This window comes from Felis catus, chromosome C2, assembly GCF_018350175.1.
Source record: "Felis catus isolate Fca126 chromosome C2, F.catus_Fca126_mat1.0, whole genome shotgun sequence".
Classification (NCBI taxonomy): domain Eukaryota; kingdom Metazoa; phylum Chordata; class Mammalia; order Carnivora; family Felidae; genus Felis; species Felis catus.
In genome coordinates, this window is record NC_058376.1 from 49,907,500 (window position 1) to 49,922,821 (window position 15,322).

The following is a 15,322-nucleotide window of genomic DNA, read 5'->3' on the forward strand; positions in this document are numbered from 1 at the left end:
TCTTCCCCCACTTGCACTCTGTCTCTGTCTCTGTCTCTCAAAAATAAATAAAGATTAAAAAAAAAAAGAGCAGTTGGGATTATTTGAGTTCTCACATTGTTGCTATTCAAAATTTGACACACAAGCTGTAGTAAAGGGGTGACAAAAAGTGAAGGTAAAAATAATAAGAAGTAATTATTTGGGTAATTTAGGCTCCATAAACCTTTTTGTCTCATTTTAGGTTTTGAAGTTTAGAGCTTTTGAAAACAATTTTAACCAAACTTAACAAACGAAAGTTATCCCTATAATAAATGTGTTATAGACAAAGACAATTTTTTCCCTAGAGATTTGATCGCTTCTCTTAGCAGCTCTTAAACCAATTGTCCTTTTAAATGTAGAAAGTATTATATATAATTTTTTAAAGCCTCAATATATTGTGGCATTTCTTGGCCCACAATAACTCCAAAAATGCTTTCTAGTGACCTTAATTTTTAAAATCTTTACAAATGTTCTTTTTTTGTTGTTGTTTAAGTATTTAGTGTTTTTCTTTATTTATGTGCTTGAAGCACATTATAAAATTCTTTTACTAACTTAAGTATCTCTCTTCTATCATTCATTCATTCAATAGACATTTATTGAACACTTATCCTTTCTTGTATAATATGAAAACATGCCTGCATTAAAGCAGTTTTATTTTTGCTTGCAATGATACCAATGTGTGACCATCAAGTAAACATTTTTAGAAAGACTTCAATATCTATGTTTTGGTACTTTAAATGAGACGCTGTGTGATGCTACAAATACTGTGTGATGCTACAAATACATACCAGTATTTTAAATCTGAGAATGTTGGAAATAGTAGAGTAAATAAAGACTAAGTCAGTGGTGAGGGGACTTTGATAAATCTAAATGTACTCAGTCCATTGAAGTTAGTGTAAGGAAATACATACAACCTGCAGACCACTAAGGCCCTAACTATGTAGAGTTGTTCATTTAGTATCCCTGACTTGCTGAGGCAATATAATAATATTTAATGATTATTAACAGGCTTCTTTAATTTCTTATCTTTACTTAAGCAAAGATCCAGAAATTAAAAAATATCAAGCTATTTCCTTCAATGATATGATATCTTCCACCTGCATTGTTAAATGTCAAACACGTGAGTGGATTTTGATCATGATCCACATAGTGATAAAGGTGGTTGTGGGTTGGTGATAAAACTTAAACAATTAGCATTTTTAAGGTTTTATTATGAGATGCTTCAAAACATACACAAATAAAATAGAATAGTGTAATGAACTCCTATGAACCCATCTTCCAGCTTAAAAAGTCATCAGTATTCAGCCTTTCTTATTTATTTTTACTTTCATCCACTCCCCAAACTTACTTGATCATTATTGTTATTTACAGGTGTGTGTGTGTGTGTGTGTGTGTGTGTGTGTGTGTGTGTATGAGAGAGAGAGAGAGAGAGAGAGAGAGAGAGAGAGAGAGAGAGAGAGAAGTTAAACATATTGAAATGCACAGATCTTAGCTGTACAATTTTCACAAGTACTCCCATGTTACTCCACCTATACCACAATTGGCAGTGGATTTAATAGTTATTATCAAGGATGCTATAAAGTTTGTAAGTATTCACATGGAAGAGAGGGAAATTCTCCCTCTATCTACAACCTGACGCTCAGGCCTGTAGTTGGGTCTTATACATGTGCTGGAATGACATTAAATGGATAAGCTTTTGCTTTCAAGCTAATAACTCTTGAACATTATTTTCAATTATAGACTCTGAAATATCCTCCCCTCATGCCTCTTCAAGGTTTAAGGAAGAGGAGACAGCTATCATGAATTAGAGGAGAGAGAAGGAAGAAGAATCTCCAAATCTCATGTTAATCCTCAACATCTTTCCTTGGTTAGAAAACTGGAATGAATTGAAGTCAAATGATCTATCTTAGGTTTTTATGGAAATGAGACAATATTTGTTTTTTCTTGATCTGTAATTACTTGTTTTTGAATTATAACTTAGTAGCTTCATCATACCCTTAGATTTCTATAGCCTCCAGGATGTTGATAAAATGTTAGTGTATCCAGGTATGTCTTAACTATGGCTGTTGAAGTTGCACAGTATGGTTGAGTGGAGGCTGAGACATAGTAGAATATCTGGGGTGTTCTGGGGGCTTTGAGGCACAGGCAGTGTGGCTTAAAAAAGTTCTATTTTGCCTACATTTCCTCTTTCTAGCTTTGCTCAGTCCAACCAGTTCAAAATACAGATCACTACTGATAAATAAGCCTTTAATTCTATGGCTCAAAGATACTCATAATATTTCTTTCCCCTGTTGGCATTGAAAGTCACAAACCAACACGGAGATATTTTTTAAATGAAGTCAGATTTTTTCACTTCTTGCCAAGATATTGTTGCTTATTCACAGTCAGTGGCTATTTGCAAGGCTGATCATAATTCTGCAGAAAACTGCCTGTATTCCGGTGTCACTCTTGAATAATCAAAATTCAGAGCTTCAATAAGGGTGCTCCTCATTTACAAGGTTAATTCTTCCAATAATGATGTCTACACTCTTACACACATTTCAGAACTGAGAATTTATTGCACAGGGCACAAACTCATTGGATATGCAGTGTAAATAACCTTATTAAGAATGCAGGGAGAGAATATACATTACTGTTCTGTTGGGTCAGAAGGGTAAACACAACAAGAAAATGAGGCATTTACCACTAAGTAGTCCGACTGATTTATTTTACTGTGCCTTTTGCATTTTGAGCCTTTCGAAGCGCAGGCTGCCTGAGTGCTCTGCCCTCATACAGGCATTCATGTAAAAAATACTAAATTCTAGAGGGCGTGGGAACTGTCCCAGAGAACAACACCAGGGACTATGTGTTAACTGAAGTCAGAATTGATAACAACGTTTCAGGTCAGTGTGAGTTAGTAGTAAATCTGCTTTTGCTTTTGTGCTCCAGGTGTTTCTGTTAGGATTTGATAAAACATATGATGGAGAATTTTTCCCTGCCAGTATAAACAAAACTCAATTGATCTAGATCTAAGCAGTGACACAGCTCTAAGTAGAGACCAGAGCCAAGCAGAACAGGATATACTGACCCTTCAGCTATCTCCTATATATGGTCTGTATTTCTAGTTCAACTCTAAGTGCTTTTTGATAGAAGAAAGTTGCTGCTGTCTACTTCTTTTCTGCCTAAGAGATAGTATCCAGTATAGGATGTCAGTGGGAAGAACGCTGTCAGCCAAGTTCTTCAGTGACATGAGGTCACATTTTATATAACACAAAACATCGTATCAAAGCTACAGTATCCTCAGGGCCCTCCTTCCAAGGCCACTTAGCTTAGTAGTGTATGCTTTTTCTAGTCCTGAAGTAAGGAAATATTTTTAGGAAGACATCAGTCAGTGTCTTTCAAACTTGTAACACTTGCTATAGTATTTCTTTACCTAACGGTGATAATGATTATAGAATACTATTTATTACTAGAGATTATTACTGTGTTATAAACACTGTAAGCTTGAGTGGACTCATAATAAAAGAATTTGGCTTTATGTTGATCCCAGACTAAGAAACCTACTGAGTGCATTATATAATTTGTACATTTCTCTAGAAAAAATAACTTATTGAGACTTATTCACCATTCTCATTCTCTGAGTTTCAGGGAGAGGATGGAGTATCTCCCTTTCTTTTATCCGGCTATCTGAGGTTCCTTTTTGGCTTACCTTGTTTTATTCATACTTGTCTAAGGAGAAAGATGGTTTCTCAATTTTTATTGTTCCAAATTCCTTCCTCCTGGAAGCAGAAATTTTAATTACTTAAAAGGTAAATTAAATCAGATAGCCATGTTGACCATGAGTAGCAGGAAGCACAGAAAGATAGCTAACAGAAGACTAAGGGTCATGTGGTGAAAGGAGCAGGAACCTGAAATTTTGGAGGAACAAGCACACATCTTTCAGGGGTTTATGGAGTAAAATCAATAAAGGCAAAATATGTCAAATAAAGCCTGAAGAAATTTTCATCAGTGTGTCACCTCCTTATTCATTGGAGGACAAGTAATATGATCCACCCTATATGGCTTTGTGGTGCTATATAATGTTTTAAACTTTTACTGATGTGTCCCATCAAGTCAGCTTCCACTAGACCCCTTTTGGGATATATTCCTTAAAAGTATAAACTATTGGTGAAATGAAATTTCTCTTTCTTTGTCTTGTTCGACTCTTCTAAAGGAGGTACAGGTCGGGAGAGAGAAGGGGTGGGCTCTATTCCTTGCCCTGGTGCTAACCAGCTGGTGGTGACATTGAGTATTTAGCCCCTTGGGGCCTTGGTTTTCTCTGTGTCAGATGAAAGGGTTGGGCTACATAATTTAAGATTCTTTCCATCTTTAAAATTCTTTCTCTACATATTTAAAAACATTTTAATCTTCATTGATTATATAATACCTACTAATGATGATCTATTGTACTCTCACCTTGAAAATACTAGAACTGAGTCCAAGAAATGTAAGTCTTTGTCTTCGCTATAAAGAACAAGCTGATGTTTACAGAGGGGAGGTGGGGGGAGGAGGTTACATAGGTGATGGAGATTAAGGAATGCACTTTTTGTGATGAGCACTAGGTTCTGTATGGAAGTGTTGAATCACTAAATTGTATACATCTGAAACTAATATTACACTTTATGTTAAATAAAAACAAAAAGAAAAAGAAAGAAAAGAAAAAAGAAAAAAAAAAAGAAATAGTTGAGGCAAATTAAGCTAGAGCCAGGACCAGAATAGGAGAATAGGAGACTGTTTACTGCTTTAGGAAGGGCCAGGTTCCTGGGCGTGTGAACAGGGCATTCATAAAGGGTCCCATGCTTAAGGTTTGATACAATGTGGTCATCTTGAAATTCTTAATAGTTTTATCTTTAAATTTGTTTTCTGTAGTCAAAACTCATCCTGATGGGATGATGGAGGTATTCACTGATGTGTTGGATCTTCTACTCACATAGGGTTCTGCCTCCTGTCACCTCCTTATTTCCTCTGATTGCATGCCCGGCCACTTCCTAGCCTCCACCCAGTGACTTCTGCTGCCTTTTGTTCACAGCATGGGCTTAGGAATGGGTGTGGACAGGACATTTGTGAAGGTCTGCACTTGCCCGGGCAGGTATCCTCATTCCCAAGGAAGCAGTACCTTCAATGCAAATAAAAATTACCAGGATAGTTTGAGAGACTATAGAAGAACAGAAAAAGCTTTTCCCCTGCTTTTGAACAAGGGGTCAATGTTTTCATTTTGCACTGAGCCCTGCAAATTGTCTGGCCTTCACCTCAGTCCTTCATAAACATATTCTTTGCAAGGATTAGGAATTAGCAAGAGCATCACCCTTTCAATATTATTTTGTATACAGCATAATAACAAAAGTATATAATGTATAATATAGTGATATTTTTAGTGTCATCATTGCTCCAAATCTTATTTCTCGTTTTTGTACATTTAAGAATTTGATTTTTTATTTCTAAGTATTAGCCTCTGGAGGACTAGTTCATGTCTACCAAACTATAAGAGCCTCATGAATTAATTTATTTTGAATTGATAAATGGTTGGAAATACTGATACTGGGGTATCAACCCATCCTCTTCTCAGGTGAAATGCTATTTGGGAAATCAGATGATTTTCAGAAAACCCAGAGGAAAGGTATTTAGATATATTTAGAAATAATGTTAATAGATTGGTATGTACCCTTCTTTACTGTAGGAATATATGTGCTGAAAAGACTTGAGGCTCGTACTGTCAATCAGGGTACTCTGTTCTATGGATTATGCTAGGGACACAACTACACAATATTAAATCCCTAATTCTTGCTTACCCAAATGTTACCCTTCCAAAGGCATTGGGTGTTACAACGTCCAATCCCATTTGGAGGAGCTTTAATAATTATATTTACCCAATATTTATTTATTTTTAATTTTTTTAATGTTTACTTATTTTTGAGAGAGAGAACAGAACAGAGAATGAGTGGGAGAGAGGCAGAGAGAGGAGACACAGAATCCGAAGCAGGCTCCAGACTCCCATCTGTCAGCACAGAGCCCAACAGAGGGCTTGAACTCACGAACCATGAGGTCATGACCCCAGCAGAAGCTGGATGCTTAACCAACTGAGCCACCCAGGCACCCCATTTACCCAATATTTATGATGTCAGTATATTTGTTTTATTTCTACAATGAGATGATTAGTGTGAGCAAATACTACAAATATTATCAGAAGTAAAAGTTCAATATCAACTCTATCAAAATGAACATGATTATTTTTTGAAGATGTGTTTCAATATCTGAGTAGACATGATGCTTCACAGGTCTAATCTGCAGGCTCTGTAGAGTGTGTTTTGACAGGAACTCATCCTGAAATGCCATTAAGGTATAATCCTCCTCAAATTATCATCGGTATTCGTATGACAGAGATGGAGAATTACTGAAGTACGCTGTAAAGTTTTCCTGTTAATGTATGTGCAGAACTCTGAGGATTTAATTGTGTTCTTGTTCAGACCTCTGGGAAGAACCGAAACTGCTTTTTTGAGAGAAGTCTTGGTTTTGCCCGATTCAATTGCTCTGCAGCTGGGCAGGGATACAGATAAATTATTCAATGTTTACATAAAAATAAAAACCTTGTCAACTACACAGGGAGTAGCTAATATAAAGAAATCAGCCCACTAAAAAAACAAAATGTGTTCATTACAAGCATTTATAAAAACCTTAGATTTCAAATATGTATTACATATGCTATTCTCTAAGAGGTTACCTGAAATGAACATCCATTTTTCTACAATTTTTAATCTCCTTTCTGTTTTTCACTAGAAAACTACACAATCTAGTTCTTAAAATAATGGTCATTTTAGTGATTGATTCATTTATTTACCCAACTGGTGTTTATTGATCCCATACTGGGAGATCTTTTAGGCACTAGTTATAAACATAGCAAAGACTTGTGGACCACCATAGATAGTAGACATTTGACTTATAATGATATATTTATTAATATTCTCTTGAATGCCAACATGAGGTTTCTGGAGCAGACAGATTTATCATTATTTATTTACAGCAAATAATAATATCCTTGTTCCCTTGTGTTGCAGTGTCTTCCTTCTGGGACAATGCAGTGAGAGCCAGTTGTCACTCAACACATAAGGTGTCTGTATTGTAGGTGAGTACCCCCCTCCCCCAAAATGAACCTGGACATTTATACATGAGGGAGAGGCAGCTGTATTTCCTCCCCTTTTAAGAGAGTTTCCTTGGAAAAGTAATGGGAAGGATCCTGGGTCCTCCTTTTGGAACATGTCCATGGTCCTGGTCTCATCTCCCCTTGAAATGTAAACACATTACCTCTGGAGACATAAAGCTCTCTGGAGTTCTTGTTATTTTTTCAGTCCTAAATTACCTTGTAAAGATAGTGTTTTAGCCTAGCTGCCAAATTTCAGTAAAATGTTCTCAGAAGACCATAAGTTTGCAGCAATAAAAGAATTTTCTCCACAGCTGCACAAGAGGGTTATGGGATGGAGTGCCTGATGAGTTCCTCTAGATTGAGCTGTCAGCTGTGACCTCTCTGAGGAGGTGATCTAAGCTGCAATCTGAAAGGCAAGAAGGAGTCAGTGTGTGAAAATCTGTGAAAAAGTAACATCTGGCATAGAGATCTTAAGGTAAGAATGAGCTTGGAATGTTTCATTAACCAATGGAAAGCCAGTGTGGCTAAAATGTCATGAGGAAGGTGAGAGGACATGCAGTCAGAGCAGTTCCAGGTTTCCCAGAATGTGGAAGTTATTTGTGTTTTTTTCTAAGGGTAATGGGAAGCTATGGAAGGGCTTTTAAGTGAGGAGGAAGCTATTGCAATAGTCTAGGTTTAAAAAAAAACAAACCCTAGTTGTATAGATGTGATAGTTAGAAGTAGATGTAGAGAGAAGTGGGTATTATACTTATTTGATAATTTATTATTCCCCCGTTTAATAAATGTATCGGGTGCCTGCTACATGCTATATAGACATGAGCAAGTTTCTGGGGACATGTGCTTGAAAGTTGAAATGAGCTCTCTCTTCCTGAAATTTATGATGCAGTGAAGGAGAGAAGATTGTGTTTGGGATTGTAGGGGATGCCATGGAAACAAGGAGGAGCAGCTAAACCAGATGGGGCTGAAGTACATACATAAAGGAAATCTGAGACTGAAGGTTGTATTCAACTGTGTCACAGAAGGCAGTTAAAATGTAATCTCATCTTATCTTATCTTATCTTATCTTATCTTATCTTATCTTATCTTATCTTATCTTATCTTATTCCAGGACTGTTATGGTAACATGAGGATACTGAGGTCCAGACTCCCCCTGGCTTTCAGCATTGTCATCCTTAATGCAAGGCTGTTCTCACATTTACAACAAAGAGATTGTCTTTCTAGACATCACTTTTCAATCCTAGGAAGGAAGAAAGGGAAAAAGCAAAGAGCAAAAGATATGTTGAATGGGTTTGCCCATTTTTTTTCATGAAGACAGTAACACTCTGAAAAGCCCAATACTTAACTGCCATTTATACAATATATTCTTTGCCCAGAACCGCATCTCAAGCCCCTCTCTGATTTGTGGGACTGTGGAAAGCTAAGTATTTTTAAGCCAAAACATTACCCACAAAATTAATTTGCATTCTATTAGAAGGGGAGATGGAGTGAATAGATATTAGGAAGGCAATTAAAAACAACTGGCACAGGGATGACTTCTGTAGAAAGTGAGAGCTAAGATTTGCGAGAAAGGAAAATTCTCAGAAGGCCATTGAGAGATTTACAGGAAAGAAAAAATTCCTATCACTTTTTCTTCTCAAATGTTTCTTAGAAGCAGTGATAAGAAACAGTATAAAAAAGAACCTGTTCTTCATTTTCTACAAAGTTGCTGTTGAAGATACTATTCATATTTTACTCAGTGCTCCTTTATAGAGGCTTAAACTACATTCATCTTTGACTGTTTGACTCTTATCCTTTGAAATTTTCATAATAGCTTTGTTATATCTATTCCTCTTACTTATAATATCCCTTAAGTCAGTTTAGAAGTAGTTGGAAACCACCTATTGTAGTCATGACTGAAAATAAACAAATGTAATAATATAGCGAGCTTCAGGAAAAAAATGTGATCTTTAGAAGATTTTCTAAACTAAGTATCTAGTACAATAGACCTTGTGGTCAGTCCTCATTAAACAAAATACATGGCTATTGATAAAAACAGACCCACATGTATCCCTGGCCAGAATATTACCCTTTTAATAAAGGAGTTACACACTATAAAATTAATTAAAAAATAGGCTTAAACTATCAAAGATCTTAATTTTATTCCTTAATTTCAGATTACATGGAGTATTTGCTTCCTGATCCTTCTTAATCTCTCTAGCCTGCATTTCTGAAAACTTGGGGAAGGCATACAAGCTTTGAAAAGACGGAAAATTTCTTAGCATAAATATCAGTAAAACAACTCTTTCCTATGGGATTTTGATGTCTCACTGAAGTAGCAATTAAAACTGGACTCTTTTGAAGTTGTTTATTCCAAGAATGCACCTTCTTGATTTTAAGGTGAGAGCTCAACTGTGGGTCCAAGTCAAATACATTTTTCACAAATAACCTTGCATGATCATGTAGTTCAAATGTGGTTATTCAGCAGCCCCTGCTTCTGAGAGCACAGAATATGCTGGATGATAGTTAGGACCAGAAATCTCTACCAAGATGGCCCTAGGCATGGTTTACACAAACCTGAAAGCATTGATTGGACTTTGCACAATTTGTTCTTAGGAAATTATTATATCTGTATAAAAGTCATTTTCCAGATGACTGATTATATTTGTAAAAGCAATAGTTTTAATGATTTTGCTCCTGTTTGATAATTTCAAGTTTGATAATTTGAAGAATCTTCCATTCAATGTGAGTTCTGTTTCCTTTTTCTTCTTGATTATATATTGATCTGATTGGATATGATTATGTGGAGCCATTGTTGCAATATGGCTTTTGGCATTTATAGATTGGACATTTATAGGTACATTACCACCCTAAGAACATTTTACTTTTTATATTCAGATAATGAGTAAATATTTGCTTCTAGTGGAGTTGAGTATTAGTATTGGGCAAATACATGCATTCATCTAATTTTCTTTCTCTTTTACTCTACAGACTATTATTGCAATTACAGTAATTTTTATCTCACATTTTGCATTTTAATTTGAAATTTAGAACATCACAGAAAAGTTGTTTTCAAAAAATGAAGAGATGCTCAAAAATGTTTATATGCTTTTAATGTAACAGATTGCTAACTACTCCAATATTTCATACACACACACACACACACACACACACACACACACACAATCATTACATCACTCACCTAGTTTCTAAAGCCTGTTAGGCTCCTGACGGTACAAATGAAGTAATCTTTCAGCAACTTAACACTGGACTGCAGAAATGGTGAAATCAGGAAGCCACTTAGAGTTTAATCCCCTCTCTGTTAAGAATTCTTTTGGAGGAACACAGGAGTTGCTGTTTGGCACCTACAAGTGCATAGGAAACCTGTTGAGTGGAAAATGGCCCAAGTACCTAAGTCCTGAATGGATTCCTTGTTTGTGAAAGGCTTACTACACATGCCTGTGTTCAGAAAAAGGGTAGGGGGGATGGGAAGGGTGGTCAGATGAGAATACCAATATATTTCTGTCATATTTTAAAATGTAATAACAGTCACCTTCTAAAATATTTATCGGGCAAAATGGAAAATTGTTTGACCTAATAACTGTTTATATAAAGGTTAACAAATGCTTCAGGAAATAATTTTTAAAGGACACCAGATAGTAAGAAAGAATTGTCTGTTTGCAAAATACTTTTTTAGTTTTCTTAATATACCCATCTATGTTTGTTGTGGGGAAGCAATAAAGTGGCTTTCAAATAATGCAAAATGGTTGCAAAAGTTTATTTTACATAAACAAAATATTTAACTGTAGGATGAAAAGATAGGAGCTGGAAGCAAATTGGATTCTGCTTCTCCAAACCTGAGCATATGTAAAAGAAAGCCTTTGCCCAGCAGAATTAGCAGATGGTCTAAATCCCCTTGGAGTACGTGGGCTCAGTTCAACACTGATTTGGGATTATTCATTCAAAGTCCTTGGTCTTCTGGAACTTTAATAAGGTAGGTAAGAATAAACCATGTCATTCAATTTGAGCATTGTAATTTGTCTAGTATGATTCAGAGAGTTAGTAAGGTAGCTTTTATGCTTGGGGGAAAAAAAAAACAACCAGTAACAACGCTCCAACATGCATGTTGACTATGGTTGGTGTAGACCATTTCCTTAGAAAATCAACTAACTTTTACATTGTTCTGACTTCAAAAACTAACCTTGATGAAGCAAATATGATTCTATCTTCTGTATTTGAGGCAAAGATGGGCAGACAGTGAATACATGGGATACCAGAATCAGGCCTTCAAAAGAATCATTCAGCCAGGAATAATGAATTGACTCTAAGAAGATAAGGCTTATTGTGAATAATATAAATTTCGTCATTTTGGGCAGAGACAAATAAAAACTGAAAAGAAAAAAAAATCTGTAAAGTTGTTAAGTAGGGCATATGGAATTTAGCAGAAACAGCAGCTTGCTGTATTAGTCAGAGTTCTGCAAAGAAACAGAACCAATAGCATACAACTCTCTCCCTCTGCCTCCCCCTTTCCCTCTATCTCTGTCATCTATCACCTCATTTCTCTCCATCATTTTCTGTCTACATACTCTTAGGCCTATATTTAATGTTGGTTACATGGAGAGGAGTTAGATGCATTTTTTAAAAATGATGATGATGATGAAGAAAAATTGATTAATATTGTGCCATTCAGGAAGAAATTCAGAGAGTGAATAATATTCCATAGACATTGCATTTTCACCCATAACATGTTTCTTTTTTTAATTTAAATTTATTTTATTTTATTTTATTTTATTTTATTTTATTTTATTGAGAGAGAGAGAGAGAACTCACACACAAGTAATGGAGGGGCAGAGTGAGAGAGAAAATCTTAAGGAGGCTCCATGCTCAACACAGAGCCTGATGTAGGGCTTGATCCCAAGACCCTGGGATCATGCCCTGAGCTGAAATCAAGAGACAGACGCTCCTCTGACTGAGCCACCCAAGCACCACCATAGCATATGTTTCTATAGGTCAAAGCCACAGGTTTGAAAAACTAAATAATATTTTGTTCTTTGTCTCTATTCTCAGTTTTGTTAGAATAATGCTACTGAATACCTTCCTGAATGTGTCAAAAAGTAGTGGTGATGTTATGACCTATCCACTTTGATGTGATTATAGTAAAACTAATATCAAGATGGTATATCTGAACTTAGTATATTCCCCCTTCAAGATGTACTTTATTATATGATAAAAATATATAAATTAAACCATGATGTTGTTTCTCATGGTTATTTAGTATAATGAATGTATAAACGGGTGCACAAAATTCACTCTGTGACTCAGACAAATGTGACTACCAGCTAATTGGGCAGTACTATCTAAAAAGAACAAGATCAGAGTGCCTGGGTACAGTCAGTTAAGTGTCCTACTCTTGATTTCAGCTCAGGTCATGATCTCATGGTTGTGAGATCAAGCCTGGCATTGGGCTCTGTGCCGGGCTCCATGCTGGACTTGGAACCCACTTAAGATTCTCTTTCTCCCTCCCCCTCTATCTCTCCCCCTACCTCTCTCTCTCAAAAAAAAACAACACCAAAAAACCCAAAAAACAAAACAAAAAAACCCCCAACCAAACAGCAACAACAACAACAACAAAAACCCACAAAGAATAAATACATATTAAACAAAATATTAGCAGGAAACTATCTCATTTTTTTCTAATAAGAAAATACCACTGATGTTTCAGCTTCTAGACAAAGTGGCAAACTGGTAGCTCCAAAGTGTAATCCAGTCCAAATATGTGAAAATGATTTAGAAACATGAGGCAGCATGCAAAAGTCAGGTGGTTGCAAATAATATCCTTGATCTGCTCTTTTTTTGAAAAACTTGAATTTCTCACAATGTTGTAGAATGTATTCCTGGTTGGCAACAATCTCCTGAAAATGTGTAACCATTTTTGCCTTTAGGCAAGCTTTGTGCTCTCCAATTGATTCCTTCCTGCCACTATGTGCCTATGCCTATTCGCCAGGGGGCTCACATCACTTAACTTAAATTATCTTCCAGTCTTTGTAGTCCTTGAAGTTTTGTTTCCTGTTCTTTAAAAGAGATGATGGCCAATTTAACCAAAGAGTTTATGACAAACTCCCACCATTCTGGAATGTGTATTGAAACTACTGTGGAATCCTAGGTTTCTAGCTTAGAAAGTTCTTAGATTTTTTTTTTTTTTTTTGGTTTTAAAAGGAATGGGCCTGCCTTATTATGACAATAGAGATATGATTAGAATAATTTTTCCTACCATTATCCAGTTTGTGGCTTTCAACAAAGATTTGCTGGAAATATGAACCACAATTTCAGTGCTTTTATTGGCAAATAGGGCCATACTGGTGAACTGATACAGTAATTGCACTTCTGTAGACCTCAGTACTCCAATTTACAATTGTTTTAAATTTAATGCTTTTGATTAGGTATTTCCAGAAATGAGAGTGCTTAAGTAATCCAAGAAACAAGGAAATGCCTTATAAATGTAGGGATGATTTAAAAGCTTTCTTGAAAGTATTCAATATCAGATACCTAGTAAAGCTAGTTCCTGGAATTGATCATCTGTAAATAAATAACTAGCAAGAAATTGTAGTACTATAAATACTGTAATCACCATGAATTCTTCATTGAAAGCATCTAGAATATATCAGTAAATCTTTCATATAGGGGAATTTCTAGAAATACCTGAAAAAACAGAGGTTTTAAGTATCATGTGATATAAGAGCAACAATCTATCAGTATTTCCACTGATGGTCTTAAAGTAATATATTCAAATTCCTTTAATAACATTTTCCCCTTTTGTGGTGCAACAATGCCTACCATACAATAACATATAAACCTTATTGCCACTTGCTAACTTAACAACTAACAGTTTATGCTGATCAAGAGGTAAGGCTAATTTATTCAGGTTTTAGACTCTTGAGATTAGAAATATTTGGTAAAATTATTTGTTGAACTGGGAAATCAATTGCACTTATGTATAAAGCTTGTGTGGACCCTCTTTCAAGTGCGGCTAAATCTGCTTTTATAATTTGTCTACAATTCAGTGTGGACTGAAATCCCACTAGGACATAGGGCCAGTTTATTTGTGTATAAGAGTACATGGTTTACAACTCATTTTATAAGTACCTGAAAAACCTTTGGCTCCTACAACTCAGCTCTGCAGTGAGAAGCCCATGGGGGTAGAACTACAAGATACCCACCTGACAGTAGAAAAATGAACAGTAAATTGGTTGGAGAATCTACAATACCAAAAACTACTTTCTGGCTTCTGCATTAATTGATTATATCAATCAAAGTAAAAACTTAACATATATACATTTATGAGTTCCTTTATATCATTGAGTTTGGGTCCATTTTATTATTTTTTTATTGTTTTTTTAAACAAATTTTTTATTTGCTTTTAATTTTGACTTTCTTGGCTTTCCTTCAAGAAATCCTTACTGAGAACCTATTTTTTTAATGTTTATTTATTTTTGAGACAGAGAGAGACACAGCATAAGCAGGGAAGGGGCAGAGAGAGAGGGAGACACAGAATGTGAAGCAGGCTCCAGGCTCTGAGCTGTCAGCAGAGAGCCCGACGCGGGGTTCGAACTCACGAACTGTGAGATCGTGACCTGAGCCGAAGTCGGACGCTTAACCGACTGAGCCACCCAGGCGCCCCAGAGTTTGGGTCCATTTTAAAACAAAAAGGAATCCTGAAAAAAAAAATCTGAGGCTAAACATTCAGATGGTAAAAATTTCTTCAAGCATAGAGGTATAAAGTTCTTATATTTATTTTATAATACAATTCTTTAGTGTGAAGCTGGAACTTTGCTTTAATAGAATACTATGATATAACTGGGTCTTCTTTATCTTTTCCTGTTACCTTGAAAGAAGCATATTTCCCCACTTACAAGTTATAAGAAAGAGTTACAGACATTTTCTGTAATCCTTCACCTTCTTTGCTCATTCATTTATTCAAAATGTATTATTGAGTACCACTGATATACTAGGCGTTCATTCTCCTGGGTATGAGGCAAACATTAGGGAACAAAGAGAATCCACAACAGGGATTACATTCAGGTATACATCAGGAGGGAGAAGACCTGTAAGTAAGTTAATAATAATGCTCGAAAAGGGTAAGTGCTTTACAGCTGGATGAGATGGAATCATCTG

General features: G+C 35.8%; 1 protein-coding gene across 14 annotated transcripts in view; it reads left to right on the forward strand.

The window, feature by feature from the left end:
- The window catches only part of ZPLD1 (zona pellucida like domain containing 1), a 546,704-nt gene that overhangs the window by 461,479 nt on the left and 69,903 nt on the right, over positions 1-15,322 (forward strand). For 13 of the 14 annotated variants that reach the window (XM_045036883.1, XM_045036871.1, XM_045036874.1 and 10 more), the window contains 4 exons: positions 7,089-7,156; positions 7,486-7,649; positions 8,283-9,550; positions 10,960-11,144. The gene's annotated coding sequence lies outside the window, so the exon portion shown is untranslated. The remainder of the gene's footprint in view (positions 1-7,088; positions 7,157-7,485; positions 7,650-8,282; positions 9,551-10,959; positions 11,145-15,322) is intronic. The other variant, XM_023260109.2, reaches the window with a different exon arrangement.